Source organism: Nomascus leucogenys, chromosome 18 (assembly GCF_006542625.1).
Source record: "Nomascus leucogenys isolate Asia chromosome 18, Asia_NLE_v1, whole genome shotgun sequence".
In the NCBI taxonomy this organism is placed as follows: domain Eukaryota; kingdom Metazoa; phylum Chordata; class Mammalia; order Primates; family Hylobatidae; genus Nomascus; species Nomascus leucogenys.
This window is the reverse complement of record NC_044398.1, coordinates 76,154,910-76,174,598: the sequence shown is the minus strand read 5'-3', so window position 1 is coordinate 76,174,598 and position 19,689 is coordinate 76,154,910. Positions and strand designations below refer to the sequence as shown.

Sequence of the window (19,689 nt, the reverse complement as noted above, 5' to 3'; positions counted from 1 at the left end):
TGAGGTGGGAAGATTGCTTGAGCCTGGGATACCCAAGCTGCAGTTATCAACCCACTGCACTCCAGCCTGGGACACAGAGCAACATCCTGTCTCAAAAAAAAACAAAAACAAAAAAAAACTCATGAAAAAGATCTTGACAGCTATAGAATATGTGCTGTAAAATCGTTCTCAACAACACTATCCATTCATTATTCAATAGCTCTTACATAAACAATGCGCACATTAGAAATTATTTAAGATTTCTTTTTCTTTTTTGAGATGCAGTTTCACTCTCGTTGCCTAGGCTGGAGTGGAATGGCGTTATCACGGCTCACTGCAACCTCTGCCTCTGAGGTTCAAGTGATTCTCCTGCCTCAGCCTCCCGAGTAGCTGGGATTACAGGCGCCTGCCACCATGACTGGCTAATTTTTGTATTTTTAGTAGAGACGGGGTTTTGTCATGTTGAGCAGGTTGGTTTCAAACTCCTGACCTCACGTGATCTGCCTGCCTTGGCCTCCCAAAGTGCTGGGATTACAGGCGTGAGCCACCACACCCAGCTTATTTAAGATTTAATGCAAGAAAAATATTTGTCTCTTCTGGAGAATTTGTGACATATTTCTTCATTTAGGGTAATGAAAACTCTGGCTCCCAGGAAGCTTAGCTAAATTTGATGTTTTATCACAGCAATTATGTTAAATTACTTAAAAGTAATATATTTCTTCACTTCTTTCCTTGGATCTGATTTTCTACTTCTATTAACTATGTATTGACATCTTATTAAGTGTCACCTCAAATCTCATCTGTAAGGAGAAATGTTAAAAATAATCAATGAAGCTGAACATACAGGCATCCTATTTTAAATGATTCTACTGAAAATACAAACATTATCCAGGCGTGGTGGCATGTGCTTGTAGTCCCAGCTACTCAGGAGACGGAGGCAGGAGAATCGCTTGAACCGGGAAGGTGGAGGTTGCAGTGAGCCAAGATGGGACCACCGCACTCCAGCTTGGATGACAGAGGCTCCACCTCAAAAAAAAAAATGGATCACAGACGGAAATGCAAAACTATAAAACTTTCAGAAAAATGCATAAGGGAAATTTTTCAGGATACAAAAATAGCCACAAAAAGTCCTGGACTTCACAACAGAAGCACAATCCATAAAAGAATAATAAAAGGGATTTCATCAAAATTAAAAACTTTTGTTCTGCAAAAGATGCTGTTAGAATTAAAAGACAAGGTATGGAATGGGAGAAAATACCTGCAAACTATATATCCAAAAAAGGATCCATATAAAGAACTCTCAAAATTCAATACTTACAAAAAAAAATCCAGTTAGAAAATGGGCAACAGACATGAAGAGAATATACCGATGTTGAATAGCACAGGAAAAGATGTTCAACATATTAGCCATTAAGAAAAGGCTAACATGAAATACCACGATGAGATACACTCCTTATCTATAAGAACAGTTTTTAAAACAGTAAAAAAAAAAAAAAAAAAAAAGTAACAACCAATTGCTGGCTAGGATGTGGAAAAACTATATCTCTCATACACTGCTGGTGGGAATGCAAAATAGTACAACCACTATGGAAAACACTCTTTGGCAGTTTGTATCCAATACAACGCAGCAATCATACTCTTATACTTTTATCCCAGTGAAAACTGGGATGTTCACAGAAAAACCTCTACATGAATATTCACAGCAGGTTTATTTCTAATAGCCAAAAATTGACAACAATCCAGATGACCTTCAACATGAAATGATTCAACAAACTGGTAGTACATGGATGCCATGGAGTATTACTCAATAAAAATTAACAAATTATAGCTATAAGCAACAACTCAGGAATCTTCCAAGTAAAAAGCCAGTCCCAAAAGTCATGTACTATATGATTCCATTCACTCATTCATTCATTCATTCATTCATTTATGAGACTGAGTCTTGCTCTATCACCCAGGCTGGAGTGCAGTGGTGTAATCTCAGCTCACTGCAGCCTTGACTTCCTGGGATCAAGCAATACCCCCATCTTAGCCTCCTGAGTAGCTGAGACTACAGGCACACACCACCACACCCACCTGATTTTTGTATTTTTGTAGAGACAATGTTTCATCATGTTGCCCAGGCTGGTCTTGAACTCTTGAGCTCAAGTGATCTGCCCGTCTCGGCCTCCCAAAGTGCTGGGATTACAGGCGTGAGCTACTATGCCCAGCCTGATTCCATTTATATAGCATTTTTGAAAAGACAAAATGCAGGGGGTAAAGGGAATATAGGAGGCAGACAGGTGTGACAGCAATAAAAATAAAAAATAAAAAAAAACAGGTGATCCTTGGGATGATGGAACTATTCCGTATCTTGACTACCAAAGTTCCAATATCCTGGTTGTGAAATTATACTATAATTCTGCAAGATATTACCACTAGGGGTAACTGGATAAAAGGTACACAAGACCTCACTGTAGTAGTTCTTAAAACTGTATGTGAATCCATAGTTATCGCAAAATAAAAACTTAATTTCAATGAGAAATCTGAAGTGAAACATATTTATAAACTGGTAGTAGAGAGATCTGAATTTTAACTTTATTTTTATTTTAAAAAGAAAATTAGCTAAGGCAACTAAAATATCCAAGAACAATTAGAAAACTACATAAAATAGTTTATATATTTAAGTTTTAAATTGAATGGCTAAACAGTTTTTAAGTTATAAATCCAAAGACACTACTCGAGAGAGGAGGAAAAGGGTGCAGTGTTTGAAATATGGCAGGCAACATGGACCCAAACAAATTACCGGCACCATAAAGGAGCTCCTGGATCTCCATCAGGCTCATCCTGAATAAACAAATTTATGTGAAAATGAGAAATGACCAAGAACTTAAAAGCAGATTACAGGCATGTGATCGACATTTATATGACATTGGAAGAAATGGTGACTACTATAGAAACTGATGAAGAAACAGATAAAGAGATATATAAATCAATGAAATGGAATATTCCAACATTCTTTGTCCATGGAGATGGTGTCATACTAGTTGCCTTCCACTGACAGCTGGCTGAAACAAGGAATTTATCCTGTATAAAAAATACAAGGCTTGGTTCAACGCCTCTTTAAATTTGTAAGACATTCAAACGAGAAACCTGCACACATTTTGAAATAAATGACTCCAGGATTCTTCCACTCCTAAACTGAGGAGATTTGCAGATAACTCACAACTTCCTAAGCTAAGAGATATTTTTATTTTTCTCCAACCATTCCAATAAATGTGATCAAGATACAGAATTTTTTCAGGAGTTCATTTCCTCCATTTTTTTCTTTAAATTTGATGTTTGCTTTTTGATTTCTTAAAAAAGACTATCAAGAGAGTAAAAATAAAACCCAGAGAATGGTAGAAAATATTTGCAAATCATGTATCTAATAACAGACTGGTATTGAAAATATATAACTACTACAATTCAACAACTAAAAAACAACCCATTTCAAAAACAATCAAAGAACTTGAATAGTCATTTCTCCAAAGATATACAAATAGCCAACAAGTACATATAAAGATACTCGACATCTCTAATTATCAAGGAGATGCTAATCAAAACCATAATAAGGCCAGGTATAGTGGCTCACACCTGTAACCCCAACACTCTTGGAGGCCAAGGTGGATCACATGAGCCCAAGAGTTCGAGACCAGCCTGGCAAACATGGTGAAACCCCATCTCTACTAAAAATACAAAAATTAGCCAGGCACAGTGGCACATGCCTATAGTCCCAGATACTTGGGAGGCTGAGGTGGGAGGATTGCTTGAGCATGGGAGGAAGAGAAGGCTACAGTGAGCCAAGATTGCACCACTGCACTCCGGCCTGGGTGACAGAGCAAACTCTGCCTCAAAAACAAAACAAAACAAAAAAAACCAACAACCACCATGATGAGATACCACCTCACACCCATTAGGATTGCTATTATCAAAGAAACAAAATAGCAAGTGTTGGTGAGGATGTAGAGAAACTGGAACTCTTGTACTTGTATACTTTTGGTGGAAATACACAGTGGTAGAGCCACTGTGGAAAACAATATGGAGGTTCCTAAAAAAAAAAAAAAAAAAAAATACTAAACACAGAATTACCATATGAGACAGCAATTCCGCTTCGGTGTATATATCCAAAAGAAATGAAAGCTGGGTCTCAAGGAGATATTTATCGACCCATGTTCATACAGCATTATTCACAATGGCTAAAATGTGGCATCAACCCAAGTGTCTACCCACAGATGAATGGATAAGCAAAATGTGGTATATACATACAATGGAGTATTATTTGGTCTTAGGAAGGAAATTCTGACATATGCTAAAACACAGATGAACCTTGAGGACAATATGCTAAGTGACTCAGGAGGTACTTAGAGTAGTCAAAATAACAGACACAGAAAGTTAAATGGTAGCTGCCAGGGGCTAGGAGGCTTTGGGAGTTATTGTTTAATGGGTATAGAGTTAAAAGTTTTGCAAAATGAAAAGAGTTCTGGAGATGAACAGTGGTGAAGGGTATACAATAATATGAATGTACTTAATACCAGTGTAGAATACACTTAAAAATGTTTAAGATATTTTATTTGTATTTTATCACAATAAAAAAGTTCAGAAGAAAAATACATAAATCCAAAGAAGGGAAATTTTAAACACTGGGTGGAAGCTTCAGTGGAAATAATGGTACTTAAGTTGGACTTGGATGAATAGGATGTACTGAAAGAGGCCAACTAAGAGCTATAGAGCAACGACTTAAAGTAATCATGGGAGAGCTTCTACTTTCATTTAAATCATTTCTCAGAATGAAAACATGCCAACATTCAAATTTCAGTTTTCCAGAAATTGTGAACATGGATTACCAAATGTTGATAAACATTTTTAAAGAAGAGATAACTCTAAAAATCTGCTTCCAAAGATTCAATAAGGGTAATTTCAACATCAGTAATACATTATTCCCACATATGCTGTCAGTAAAAAAGTAATCTGATCTCAGGTAACGCCAAGTGCCTGATTAGAGAGTATTCCCAATTCCTCCTTCTCATCCCTTCTAACATTCCTGTAATTCATTTCACTCATCCATAAGCTGTAATTACTGAACAAATTGTTGCCATTATCAGCAACAATCAGGGACATGTATACATTTGTCAAAACCCACAGAATGTACAACACAAAGAGTGAAGCCTAATATAAACAATGGACTTTAGCTAATAATAATGTATCACTATTGGCTCATCAATTCTAACAAATAATACTGCATGAATGCAAGATGTTAATAATAGGGGAAATGGAGGAGGAGGAGGGTATATATTTTTTTTTTCTGGAGACGGAGTCTCGATCTGTCACCCAGGCTGGAGTGCACTGGCGTGACCTCAGCTCACCGCAGCCTCCGCCTCCTGAGTTCAAGCCTCTCGAGTAGGCGGAATTATAGGCATGCGCAACCACACCCGGCTAATTTTTGTATTTTTTAGTAGACACAGGGTTTCACCATGTTGGCCAAGCTGGTCTCGAACTCCTGACCTCAAGTGATCCACCTGCTTCAGCCTCCCAAAGTGCTGGGATTACAGGCATGAGCTGCCACACCCAGCCTTATGTCTATTTTTTAAAACTTGAGATCATGAAGAATTACACACTACTTTAAGGATAAATCTTTCTCTGAAACTTCTTGGCTCAAATACTGATGTAAACTTTTTTTTTAAATTAGCCGTATCCAGTTATTTCTAAACTAAAAAAAAAATCATCTATAACAAACTGGGGTCCGCCAAAGAGAAGACGGAAAACCAGGTCTATCAACCCAGAATTTCCTCACTTACATGAGACCAAAACTCTTTTTTTCTCTAACCCCTATTAAAAATCTTTGGGAAATAGTAATTCTAAAGAAACTGTATTCTTCAGAACATACCTAAGTAAAATGCTGGTATAATAAGAAAAAAAAAACCAACAGAGTCAGGAAACTTGGATTTCTTTTTCTAATCTGAGTTATGTCATTAATAAGCTAAATTACCTCCACATTTCACTTCTCCAACTGGCCTAACAGCTTCCTGTTGCACTAATTAAAAAGAAAAAAGAGGTGGTACTCCAGACTAGTCATTTACAGTGATAGTGAGTATGAGGAAAACATCAGTATTCTGGGGAACACATCTATCATTTACACAAAATTATCTGTTAAATATATTACGAGAAAGAGGGCCAGATGCAGTGGCTCACACCTGTAATCCCAGCACTCTGGAAGGCCGAGGCGGGAGCATCATGAGGTCAGGAGATAGAGACCATCCTGGCTAACATGGTGAAACCCCATCTCCACTAAAAATACAAAAAATTAGCCAGGCATGGCGGCGGGTACCTGTAGTCCCAGCTACTCGGGAGGCTGAGGCAGGAGAATGGTGTGAACCCGGGAGGCGGAGCTTGCAGTGAGCAGAGATCGTGCCACTGCACTCCAGCCTGGGCAAGAGAGTGACATTCCATCTCAAAAAAAAAAAATATTACAAGAAAGGGTAAGGTTAAGGTCAATGAAACACATGGGACAAAAATAAACCTTACGGTATAAGTAGTGACAAAGATCCTTTTCCTTGTTACACATTTACATGTTTATCATACATGTAAATTACATCAAGGCTACTATAATAATCAAATAAAGGCTCAAAATAACTATCATTTAATGATATACATAATTACAGTCATCCCTCAGTATCTATGGGGGATTAGTTCCAGAACCCTCACATATACCAAAATCTGAGGATGCTCCAAGTATCCCTCATATAAAATGGCGTTGTATTTGTATATAACCTATGCACATTCTCCCATATACCTTAAGTCATCTCTAAATTACTTATAATGCCTAAAGCAATGCAAATGCTACATAAATAATTGCTATATTGTTGTTATTTGTATTGTTCTTTATTGGTGTTTGTTTGTTTTGGAGATGGAGTCTCACCCTGTTGCCCAGGCTGGAATGCAGTGGTGCAACCTCGGCTCACTGCAACCTCTGCCCCACCCCGGGTTCAAGCGATTCTTCTGCCTCAGCCTCCCAAGTAGCTGGGACTACAGGCATGCACCACCACACTCGGCTAATTTTCGTATTTTTGGTAGAGATGGGATTTCACCATATTGGCCAGGCTGGTCTCTACCTCCTGGCCTTGTGATCCACCCACCTCAGCCTCCCAAAGTGCTGGGATTACAGGTGTGAGCCACCACGCCCGGCTATTGTATTTTTTTATTTTCTTCTCAAATTATATATATTATTTTCAATTCATGATTGGTTGAATTCATGAGTACAAAATCCGTACATATGTAACCCATGGATGAAGCAGGCCAGCTCTATTAGTGTACATCACACTAAATACTAAGCAGTTCAAAGAAAATGTTTATAATTAGTATTAACTTCTTAGAGATAAATAAAAAACCAGTTCAGAACAACAAAGTTCAAGAGGCCATTCTCATATGACTGATGACACCTTCAAGGGGCAGAAGAGTAGTAGAAGGGACCAATTTCTACTTAAAAGAATCAGTCCTGGCCGGGCGCAGTGGCTCACACCTGTAATCCCAGCACTTTGGGAGGCCGAGGCGGGCGGATCACAAGGTCAGGAGTTCGAGATCAGCCTGGCCAATATGGTGAAACCCCGTCTCTACTAAAAATACAAAAATTAGCCAGGCATGATGGCATGCACCTGTAGTCCCAGTTACTTGGGAGGCTGAGGCAGAAGAATCGCTTGAACCCAGGAGGCGGAGGTTGCAATGAGCCCAGATCGCGCCACTGCACTCCAGCCTGGGTGACAGAGGAAGACTCCGTCTCAAGAAAAAAAAAAAAAACAGAATCAGTCCTAACCTGGGCAACAGAGTGAGACCACATCTCTACAAATAAATACGCAAACTGGGTTGTGCACACCTGTCACTTCAGCCCAGGAGATCGAGGCTGCAGTGAGCTATGATCACACCACTGACTCCAGCCTGAGTGATGGAGAGAGACCCTGTCTCAAAAAAAAAAAAAAAAAAAGACGTATTCCTGCTCATGAATCTATCACTATGCACCTAGAAAATACAAACATATCAACTAAAATACTAAAAGCAATTTTTCAAAAGTCATCACTAGAGTATAGTAGATAATAAACAAGAAACTCAATTGCTTCATTTAAATAGCCAGATAATACAATTGATGAAATACCCTCATAAAAACAGAAGCCCTTGCCCTCCCTCCAAAATGTTTTTAGAAATAAATATAACAAAAATATATGTTTCTTAAAAATAACAAATATGCGTATCAACAAGAAACACAGATATGACAAGATGAAAATCATAAATGCCACTAAAGGGCATCAAACATCAAATAAATGGGAAATCTATCTTCCTAGAAAGAGATATGCTATCGTAAAGTTATCAATGATCTTCTAAATTAATCTACAAATGCAGACCCTCTCAATCAACATACCACCAAGAATTTTTTTTTTTTTTTTGAGATGGAGTCTCGCTCAGTTCCCCAGGCTGGAGTGCAGTGGCACGATCTCGGCTCACTACAAGCTCCGCCTCCCAGGTACATGCCATTCTCCTGCCTCAGCCTCCCGGATAGCTGGGACTACAGGTGCCCGCTACCATGCCCAGCTAATTTTTTTATATTTTTAGTACAGACGGGGTTTCACCGTGTTAGCCAGGATGGTCTCGATCTCCTGACCTCGTGATCCGCCCGCCTCGGCCTCCCAAAGTGCTGGGATTACAGGCATGAGCCACCGCGCCCAGTCAAGAATTATTTTTAGAAGCTGATAAAAATGATTCATGTCCACCTGGAAAATTCCTTTAAAAGCAAAGTAACAAAGCAACACTTCCAGATATTAAATATACAATGAAGGGGAGGGAGGTCAAAATAGCATAGTATCATAAAAAACACAACAAATAAAAAAAGAAAATCCTGACATAGTATAAACATATTTGGGGATTTACTATTGATAAAGGCAGACTTTCAGAATCGTTTTAGAAGTAAAACGATTATTCAACAAACAGCACTACAACTAGTTAGAAATTTGGGGAGCATAAAGCTAGATGATTTTTTCACTCCTTAAGCCAAAATTTAAAAAGCCAGGTTATTACTTTTATAATCTTGGTGCAAATACTTTCCAAGAATAACATTAAAACCAAAAGGCATAAAGAGACTGACAAATTTGATTACATTAAAATTTAAGCATCTATATGGCAAACACCAGAGCCAATGCATAAGGATAAGCAACAAATCAATAAAAACCATGTAGAACACAAAAGGCACACTGTATATGTACTATATCTAAAAGAACTGACATTTAATTTCTCAATGTCATAATTAGTAAGTCGTGGATTTAAATCCAGGCAATCTGACTCCAAAACTTATGTTCTTACATACTATACTATATTGCCTCTCTCAGATGTCCACAAGTATTATAAGATAACCAATACTCATTTTGGTCAAAAATGCACACAGGTAATTTTATATACCATTGGTGTAAGTACAAATTGATACACACTCTTCACAGGGAATTTGATTCTAGCTATCAATTTTAACTACACATACCGGAGTATATCTGGGAGATGGAACTGTAGAGAATTTTCATCTTCTATGTTATATATTTCTATGTTTGAATTTTTACGGCAAGATTACTTTTATAATTGGGGAAAAAAAGATTAAGGTAATTGTTTTTACCCTCTGCCTATCAAAAGCCCTTCACCTTATCCAGACTTCCTATCCTATCCTACCCTAAAGTGTCTCACTCTGTAGACACTTGTAAGACAGAATCGACAGAAATTTCAATTACTAAGGCCAGGAAAATAAAGACTCCTAGGGTCCTTGGCTTGGGAATGGCTTTTAAAAGAAAGAGCAGACAGGACACTCTGTTGATACCAGGTATCCATGACACATCAAAAAGCATCTACTATATACAGTCCCTGCTATTTTGCAGTCAGTATCAAGACAATAAACTAAATCTTCTGAAGTCCCCAGGGATTAATAGGGCACCCAAAGGATCCATTTGATGCTGCCAAGATCCTTATCTTTTCCTAGAAGACTGAGAGATTTATTCTAGTCTCAAAGGATATGCCTCTTAAACCACTTCCAAAATCTATAAGGAAGAGGAAAGTCAAACCAACTTATTCTAGGTTGCGTGATAACCTTGGCAACAGGATTCATTTTTAGATCACTAGTTTCTTGCACTGGTCCTACTACAAACATACCCTCCCCTCCCCACCCTGCCCCCATCAGACTTCCCTCCGTGCTCCCACAAACAGTCTAGAGTGACCTAGGGTGTGAAATTCCAAGAACACCATTATTAGGTGCTTGAAGACTTCAGGATCACACAAACAACATAATCTCAATATATGAAAACCACAGCTGGGTGCAGTGGCTCACACCTGTAATCCCAGTACTTTGGGAGGTTCGAGGCGGAAGGATCACTTGAGCCCAGGAGTTGGAGACCAATCCTGGCAACATAGTAAGACCTCTATCTCTATAAAAAAATAGAAAAATTAGCCAGGCGTGATGGCATATGCCTGTAGTCTCAGCTACTCGGGAAGCTGAGGTGAAAGGATTGATTGAGGCCGGGAGTTCAAAGCTGCAGTGAGCAGTGATCATGCCACTGCACTACAGCCTGGGCGACAGAGCGAGACCCTTCTCCAAAAAAGAATAAAAAAGAAAAACACAACTGCATCAAAATCACTGCACTCATACTGAAATTGAGCAATTATCTCCACAAATAACTTGTCCAATGTAAATAATAAAAGTACTGGATTTCTTCCATCCCCCTTTCACAGTCGCCTCAAGAATCACTAATGAATGAAATATTTCACATAAATGTACTTTATCACGGAATTAAAACTTGCCTTTTTACAGTTTGGAATTTTATCTCTTCAATACTTCAGAAATTAACTGGACTGCAGAGACTTCTGGCTCAAAAATGTTTGAACAAATGTTTACCTTAACTTCCTCACACACAAAACATGTGGAAACAAAACTAGTTCTCACTGTTAGAGATAAGTTACAAGTATGGAAAGGGGAAAAAAAAAACAACTTAGAGTGAACCTTGTGGTACTGGATTAGAATTGCATTATAGAAATATGCAGATGCTCCTCGATTTACAATGGGTTTACATCTGGATAAACCCATCATTTAAGCCAAAAATATCATAGGTTGAAAATGCACTTAGTACCCCATTAAAACCCCTGGTAAAGTCAAAGAAGTATGAATCAGGGACCACTGTATATATTTATAGATATATAAATAAAAATAGATGTAAATATGTGTAAGTACATAAAAATATTTCCTAGCTTTATATATGAAGAGGGCCTGAGGGTAACAATACCCTAAGAACAACAATGTACACAAGCCCCAGATCTTGGCTTCTAAGTATCATTTTCCACTAAAAACAACCAGGAAAAGTAGAAGATATGTTAGAATATCTAATTGTGCTAAAAAACAAGGAGTACTCAAAAAAGGAAGAGATATCAAAACCAAAAAGAAAATAAGCCAGGGGGTTCTCATTGGCCATTCAAGAATAATTTGAGCACCAAAATAAATAGTAATGCATTATGTCCTTGTGAAGCTAAACCTAGGTACATGTAAATAAGTGAATTTAAAATATGACAAACAAAACAAAATATTTACATAGTTTCAAAGCACCTACCACAAAATATTAGTTAATTACAAACAGGGAATGAATACCTTAAAAAGGGCAAGTCTGGCAGCCACAACTTTAATCACATAAAGTGAATACCATAATAGGACAAACTGAAATTGCCTGCCACCTGGTAAGATGTAATAAGAAGAATGCAGCATCACTTTTACAATAACCCTGCCAAAGATCTAATCATAAAAATCTAATCAAAGATCTAATCATGAAAAATATCACACAAATGAAAATCGAGGGGTATTCTACAGAATAACTAGGCCTGTCATCTTCAGATCTTCAAAAGTGTCAAGGCCTTGAAAGAAAAGAGAAAGAAATTATTCCAGATTGAAGGAGAATAAAGAGATGACAACAAAATGTAACACATGATTCTAAACTGGAATAGTTTGCTGTAAAACACATTATTGGGACAATTAATGAGGTTCAGATGTTAGTAATATAGTCATGTTAACTTTCTGATATTGATGGTAATGATGTCATTACATGCAGGAGAATATCCTTGTTTGTAGGAAATAAACATTAAAATATTTAGGGGTGAAGGGCTGGGCGCGGTGGCTCACGCCTCTAATCCCAGCACTTTGGGAGGCCGAGGCAGGCAAATCACGAGATCAGGAGATCGAGACCATCCTGGCTAACACGGTGAAACCCCGTCTCTACTAAAAATACAAAAAATTAGCCAGGCGTGGTGGTGGGTGTCTATAGTCCCAGCTACTTGGGAGGCTGAGGCAGGAGAACTGGCATGAATCCAGGAGGCAGAGCTTGCAGTGAGCCAAGATCACGCCAGCCTGGGCGACAGAGCTCTCAAATAAAAAATAAAAAAATAAAAATATTTAGAGGTGACGACAGGGCATCATGTTAGCAACTTAGTCAAATAGTTCAGGAAAAAAAATGTTCAAACTTTTCCATATGTCGGTCATTGTTTCAAAAATTAAAATTTAATTTAAAAATATCTATAGCAGTGCTGAAAACCTGGGAGGGGTATACCTACAGATAAGAACAGAATGGAATTTATAAAGAATACAAAGTAGATTGGGGTCGGGAAAATAACAAAATGCAATATACTTGAGGAACCAGACACTCAAAACAAGAAGAAAGTGGGATCTCCAAAAAAGATGAGTTTTCTTAGCAAGAAGGATTAAAAGAAGTATATCCTGAGCAGTCAGCCAGAGAGCAAAACCATAGTAGAACACCGTGTGGCTAAAGCCTCTAGTACAGCTCTATGTATGTAGGGGATGTGACACTTGGACAGTGTGATTATGAAAAAAGGAGACTGCCTCCTGAGGAACAGTAAGCACCTGCACCAAAAGGTGAAGCTACCGCATACCTTCAAAGAGAAACTCATTAAATATTTCTCCCTGTCCTCTTCTAAGCAATCACCAAAGCCAGAAGGATACATTGGGCTGGGAACATATATTTAAATGACCAATACAGTAGAGACTAGGTCATCATATAAAACTTTGACTACCATGAAAATCTAGTATTTGAAGAAAAAACAAAAAGCATGACATACACCAAAAGCACAGTAAGATCAAATTTTCTGTAGTGTTAGTAGAATAAAAAAAAAAGACAATGTTAAAAGAACATCTCAGAGATTAAAGATTACATGCAGACCAAAAATAGAGCTAGAAAACCAAAATTGGGCCAGGTGCAGCGGCTCATGCCATAATCCCAGCATTTTGGGAGAACAAGGAGGGAGGACTGCTTGAGGCCAGGAGTTCAAGACCAGCCTGAACAACAAAGCAAGAACTCATCTCTACAAAAAAAATTAAAACATTACCCAGGCATGGTGGTGCATGCCTATAGTCTCAGCTGAAGGTGAGGTGACAGGATAGCTTGAGCCCAGGAGTTCGAGGCTGCAGTGAGCCGTGAGTATGCCACTGCACTCCAGCCTGGGCAACACAGTGAGATCCTGTCTCAAAAAAATAAAAATAAAAACCAACTCCTATGAAAAACTAGAATTCTTAGAAACTCTATTCCAAAAACAAGTAACAAAATAACTGAAAACAAATGAAAATCAAGTAAGTGGACTAAAAGATCAAGCTTCAACACTTTCCCAGAATCCAATACGAACAGACAAGAAAAAAAATTTAATTAATGAAAGTTCCATAAATCCCAACTTCCACCTAAGTTCTTGAAGTGCAGTCCATAGGCCCTGGAAGTCCACAGTCTCTGGAAGTCCCTGCGACACTTTCAAGGAATCTTCCAGGTCAAAACTGTGTTTATAATAACACTGAAATGTCATTTTTCCCTTTTCCATTATATTTACATTTTACACTGATGTTGCAAAAGCAATGGTGGATAAAACAGCTAACACCTCTAACAAAGGCAATGCCTTCAAGTTGCACTAGCACCACTACATATTCCCAGGTTTATGTCTTTTTTTTTTTTTTTGAGACGGAATCTTGCTCTGTCGCCAGGCTGGAATGCAGTGGCGCGATCTCGGCTCACTGCAACCTCCGCCTCCCGAGTTCAAGCAATTCTCCTGCCTCAGCCTCCTGAGTAGCTGGGATTACAGGCGTCTGCGACCACATCCGGCTAATTTTTTGTATTTTAGTAGAGACAGGGTTTCACTATGTTGTCCATGGTCTTGATCTCCTGACCTCGTGACCAGCACTTTGCGCGGTGGCTCACGCCTGTAATCACAGCACTTTGGGAGGCCAAGATGGGCAAATCACAAGGTCAGGAGATCAAGACCATCCTGGCTAACACGGTGAAGCCCCGTCTCTACTAAAAATACAAAAAATTAGCCGGACATGGTGGCGGGTGCCTGTAGTCCCAGCTACTGGGGAGGTTGAGGCAGGAGAATGGCGTGAACCTAGGGGAGGCGGAGCTTGCAGTGAGCCAAAATCTTGCCACTGCACTCCAGCCTGGGCGACAGAGCCAGACTCCGTCTCAAAAAAAACAAAGCAATATACTGATGAATATAAAGTTAAAATACTGGCATGTACACTTAGTCGAAATGCAAAAGGGATATTCAGAATTAAATGGGCTAATAAGATCAGATAAACTTTTTCTACTGCATGTTTTGAACAGTTTTTTGAGGTGATAACCATAGACTAACACAGTTTGGAAAAGAGGGAAATGGAAAAACGTAATTAAGAACGACCAGCTGAACACAGAGAAAATAAGGCTAGGTAAAGGAAGCTAACTATAAATATAGGAAGCTAAGGGAATCAGAAGAGAAAGCTGAATAGCAGCTAGGTTTCTTTTTTACAATTAGGAAACCTAAGAAGAGACAGCTAAAAGATGAATCTGAAAAATGGGAGTTAGCAGTAGACCAGGCTCAGTGGCTCACACCTGTAATCCCAGCACTTCGGGAGGCTGAGGTGGGCAGATCACCTGAGGTCGGGAGTTCGAGACCAGCCTGGCCAACATGCAAAAATACAAAATTTAGCTAGGCGTGATGATGCACGCCTGTAATCCCAGCTACTCAGGAGGCTGAGGCAGGAGAATCGCTGGAACCCGGGAGGCAGAGGTTGTGGTGAGTCGAGATTGTGCCATTGCACTCCAGCCTAGGCGACAGAACAAGACTCCATCTCGGAAAAAAAAAAAAAAAGGAAAAGACAAAGACATCTTTAGAGGTTTATAATAGAGATGTATTCCCAGAAAAAGAAAACGCAAGCAAGCATGTAACAGATTCGAGATATGAATGAGCAAGGCAAAGAGTCAAAATGCAGGTAGCCAAGTAGGGTATGTAAGGAGAATCTGGATAAGCAGCAATTATGAAAAAAAAAAGAAATTGCTACCCAGCATCACTAAAATTCTGCATAATCCCAAATACTCTGTTTAAGTACTGCCATAATCTATTTCCAAAACAAAAGCAGCTTAGTCTAAATCGTATGCTCTATAAGCAATTATTTCAAGTAAGTAATTTTGAAATATACACCTATTTTCTGAAACTTTTAACTGTATTTCTTAGAGGGTAGTATTTACTACTAATAGTGCAATACCAACAATGTGTAAAATAATCGATTTTTGAGATTTACCAATGATATATGTGTAATGTATCTATAGTTATCACTTCATTAAGAAACAGCATACAATAAAAATTTGGTTTCCATGTTTGTACCTCTGTAAGCTTTTTATACATAAAGTTTACAATAGTTTCATCTCAAATGGCAAGGAGACTTCGTAACAGTACTACTTTAATCAGTTGAAGTCCTGAAAATTCACAATTACCTTCAATAAACAGAGCCTTTAAGTGTGTATTTTGTGCAATATACACTTTGGAAGTACTCTCTATTTGCCAATTTAATCTTCGAAAATCCACACCATACTAGAAGAATATCCAAATTTTGAAGCCATTTAAAAATATTTTAACTGATGACTCCTCTATTAACCTCTTTTCAAACCTTTGTCACAATTTAAACAAGGCTTCGAAAATACTTATAGTTTGACAATAATATAAAACCTATAAGTTAATTCAGTGATAAACTAACAGAATTCCAAAAAAACTACGAAGTAAATTATGCCTTGTTGAGGAGAAAAAAAAGAAACACAAAGGTGAGCACCTCACTTTATAAAACGTATTGTCTGCATCGAAACATACTACTCTTCTCCTGGGAAAAAAAATCAAGAACTAAATCTAAAAATAGAGGCTTAAATAGTCATTTTCAAGTGCTACAATACTTTTTTTACACAAAATTTACTAATAACCATCTTCATAAAGCGATTAATTCTCTGTAAAGGACTTGCTCTATTAAGGTTTTGTTGCTTTTGAAGCCAAGTATAAGCCATGTAAGGAAACTGAAGTTCAATGCCATTTATTTTGTTCACCTCTTTCAGATGCCCAAGAATAACCTCTTTTGCAGCCCAATGATACGTTCCAAAATCATAAAGTAGATGAGTTATGCACTTTAAATTATTTGATAAAGCTATTTGACTTAACAGGAATTACTCCATGGTTCACAAATCTTACCAACAATGAAAAAAAAAAAAAACTCTCCTGAGACCATGCCCCGCGGAGGAAAAAAAAAAATCAAAACTACAGTAATAAATAAAAGACTGCCTTTGGAAATGTACTTAATGAAGCTGAAGTAGCAAAGAACAAATTGTGAAATAATTTGATCCTGATCTTTAAAACTTATTTTTTCTCTTCGAACTAAAGAAAATCAACTCTCTCCTCGGGTTTCCGGTCATTACGTGAGACAGCACAGGCAATCTAAACATCAATATATATATTTAGGATATACCTACCAACAGGATACCAAATTTATTCAATATATATTCCAAAGCACAGTATTGTATTTCACCTCCCGGTACCGCAAAAGTACTGGGAAAAAAAATTAAACAGAAAAAGACTAAAACACCACTGAAAAAAGTTTGGGTTTGCTGCTATCAAAACTAGTCCCCATTGGTTCAGAAGTGTTCATAGCTCTGACTGGTGGAATGTCTGCCATGCTTCATGAATCCTGCCCCCACAGATGCAGGCAGAACCTATCACTATTTATGCAGAACCGACCAAAAACATTTGGGCCAACACAAAAATGTAAATACCATACCACTCGAAAAGCACAGCTTTTTATCACAATCACTGTGATTCCCTTGAAAATCGTTTTAAGCGTTTTACTTCCCTTCCCATATAGTCTGTTCTGAACTGTACAGAAGTCCTATCAAACGTCTTACAGGTTGTTGTTACTGTTGTCTAATTATATCTCTCTCTTTATTCTTAGTCCTTACTCCTTTTTTCTTCGTAATGGATCAGTTACAAGAAAAGCCTAGTCGATACTTGCTTTCAATTAATTAAACAAGTTATACGGCGCTAAACGTCTGAAAAACACACACTACACACAACTAAAGAAATATATTACTCACCGTGAAAAACAACTAAGAATGCCAAGATTTTTTGGTTTCTAAAATCTAACTAAATATACTGATCAGGATTGGAAATAAAAAAATAAAAATAAAAACCTCTATATACGATTAACGCAAGCGCCAATATAATCGGTATGAGTATAAACAAACGCGGCAGCCATCTCAATAACAGCAAATCACTCGCTGCAGCGACCAAACTTTCTTCCCAAACAGAAGGTGCCCGGCTGAGCAACTTAATATACACTCTATATGTTCCAGAAAGCCAAAACTTCTGGCCCCTGTGCTGAACAAAGGCACTCGTTCTTCGGATTGCTAAAAACTTTTCGTCCCACCGCATTCTTACAACCTCTTCCAACAAATCCAAAGTCCAGATGGTGGGGCGGGGAGGGGGGAGAGGGGACGCAGGGGGTGTGCAGTTCGATTTAGCCCCTCAATTATTATCCGCTTCGATATGAGAAAAGGAGGATTTACGGCAACTTGGAGAAAAGTGAAAAACACTAAAGGATCATCTCTTTTCCGAGTCACAAAGTCCCATGAACTTTGTGACTCAGAGACACTTTTCGTGAAAATTACCTTTCGGCGGGACAGCGTCTCAGGGCAGCTTTTTCAAGGCTTCGCTTGACATGATTTCCTTCCCTTCATCAGCCACTTTGGATCCAGCTGAATATCTCTCTCGGGTGAGAGCGGATGTGGACTGGCCTCCCGCAGAAGAGGAGTAGGTGGCTTTGGTGGGGGTTGGGGTGCGGGCTGGCTTCCTGGTCTCGAGTTTTGCAGGAGTTTCCCAGCCCCAACGAGGATCTCCGCCGAAAAAAAAAAAAAAAAAAACTTTTCACTCGTGACACCGCCCGGAATTTCAGTGCGAAACTCACTTCCTGCCTTGGCGAGAAGCAGGATCCAGCTCCGTCCAGGGGAACCCGGAAAACCAGCTCCGCGCGCACCGGAGAGGGGGAGGGAAGGGGACGGCCGCCGGGAGCCTCGGGCTCCGGGCAACCGGCGCGCCCCGCACACCGGACGGCAGTGGCACCCGGCCGGCGGGGGCGAGGACGCTGCCCGGGCGCTCGGCGAGCCTCAGCCGCGCTAGGCCGCCACCGCTTCCTCTCCGCCGCCCCCAGAGCCGGGCGGCAGGGTTATTGTCTCGATAGCGCTTGCCGCGCCCTTCGTCCGCGACGCCGCTGCCGCCGCCACCCGGAGCCGGAGCCGAGGAGTCGGGCAGGCTCAATGGCGGCCCCCTCCCCGGGCCGTCCGTCGGGCCGTCCGTCCTTCCGTCCGTCCCTCCCCGCTTTCCCTACTCGCCTTCGAACCCTCTTCTCCTCCCTCTCCCGTTTTCCCGCCGCCGTCCCTCCGCTGCCCTGCTCGTTCTCCTTCCCCAGCGGCAGTGGCTCCCCGAGACGCGCAGGGGGCGGGAGCAGGCGGCAGCTCCGTCTCCTCACGAGCTTGCGAGGCCGCGGCAGGGGCCGAGACTGCGTCCCGCGCCGCCGCGCCACATTCACTCGAGCGAGAGACCGCGAGGGGAGGGAGGACGGAGGGAGCGGAGAGAAAGGAGGAGGAATGGGACAGGGGCGGAGGGGAGTTACTGCCTCACAGGCCGCGGCGGCAACAGCGCCACCGCCCCGGCCGCGACGGGTGAAGAGGCTGCGCGCCGCGGCTCCGCGGCGTGGGCGGGGCGGCCTCCCGCCGGCTTCGCCCCAACCGCCAACAGCCGGGCAGGAGAGCGGCGCGGGCCAGTCAGCGCGCGGGGGCGGTGCGGGCCGACGTCGGCGGCTGGGGGCGGCGGGCCGGGGGCCGGGGGCTGGCGGCCGGGGGAGGGGCAGCCGGCGGCCGTGGGTTCGCGTGCAAGGCGCGCCGTGAGGCCCACTCTGGCCCAGGCCCCTCGAGGCCTGCCTGCTGCTCCCTGCCCGCTCCCCGACCCCGCACTCCCCCACTCCGGAGCCCCCCAAGGTGGGGAACGCTGGCAACGCCGACCCTGCTGTCTGCTCGCGGCCCAGCGCCCAGCCAGGGAGATAGAGAGCCCACAGGCCTCCGCCGCCCCGGCCGATGGAGTTTCTTTGTACGACAGTAATCGGTGCACAGGGGTTGTTGGAGTCCAGCCCTGATTTGAAGGCAGCAGGTATCTCTTGCAGCTGCAGCACTCCAACTTCCTCTAATGGCACGGTCAGGTCGCAGGAAACCACAGCGGCAGCGCGGTTGCAGCTTCCCACGCCCGCCCTTCGAGCTTGTTCCCCAGCGGCGCAGCTCAGCCTCCTCCAAGTCTCAGCCT

The 19,689-nt window shown here is 40.9% G+C and overlaps 1 protein-coding gene across 5 annotated transcripts in view; it reads right to left on the bottom strand.

Annotated features, from left to right (window-relative positions):
* ERBIN (erbb2 interacting protein) overlaps positions 1-18,338 on the bottom strand; it is a 148,413-nt gene extending 130,075 nt beyond the window's left edge. For 4 of the 5 annotated variants that reach the window (XM_004091224.3, XM_003265998.4, XM_030797857.1 and 1 more), the window contains exon 1: positions 18,006-18,338. The gene's annotated coding sequence lies outside the window, so the exon portion shown is untranslated. The remainder of the gene's footprint in view (positions 1-18,005) is intronic. The other variant, XM_003265999.4, reaches the window with a different exon arrangement.
* Positions 18,339-19,689: the final 1,351 nt, after the last annotated feature.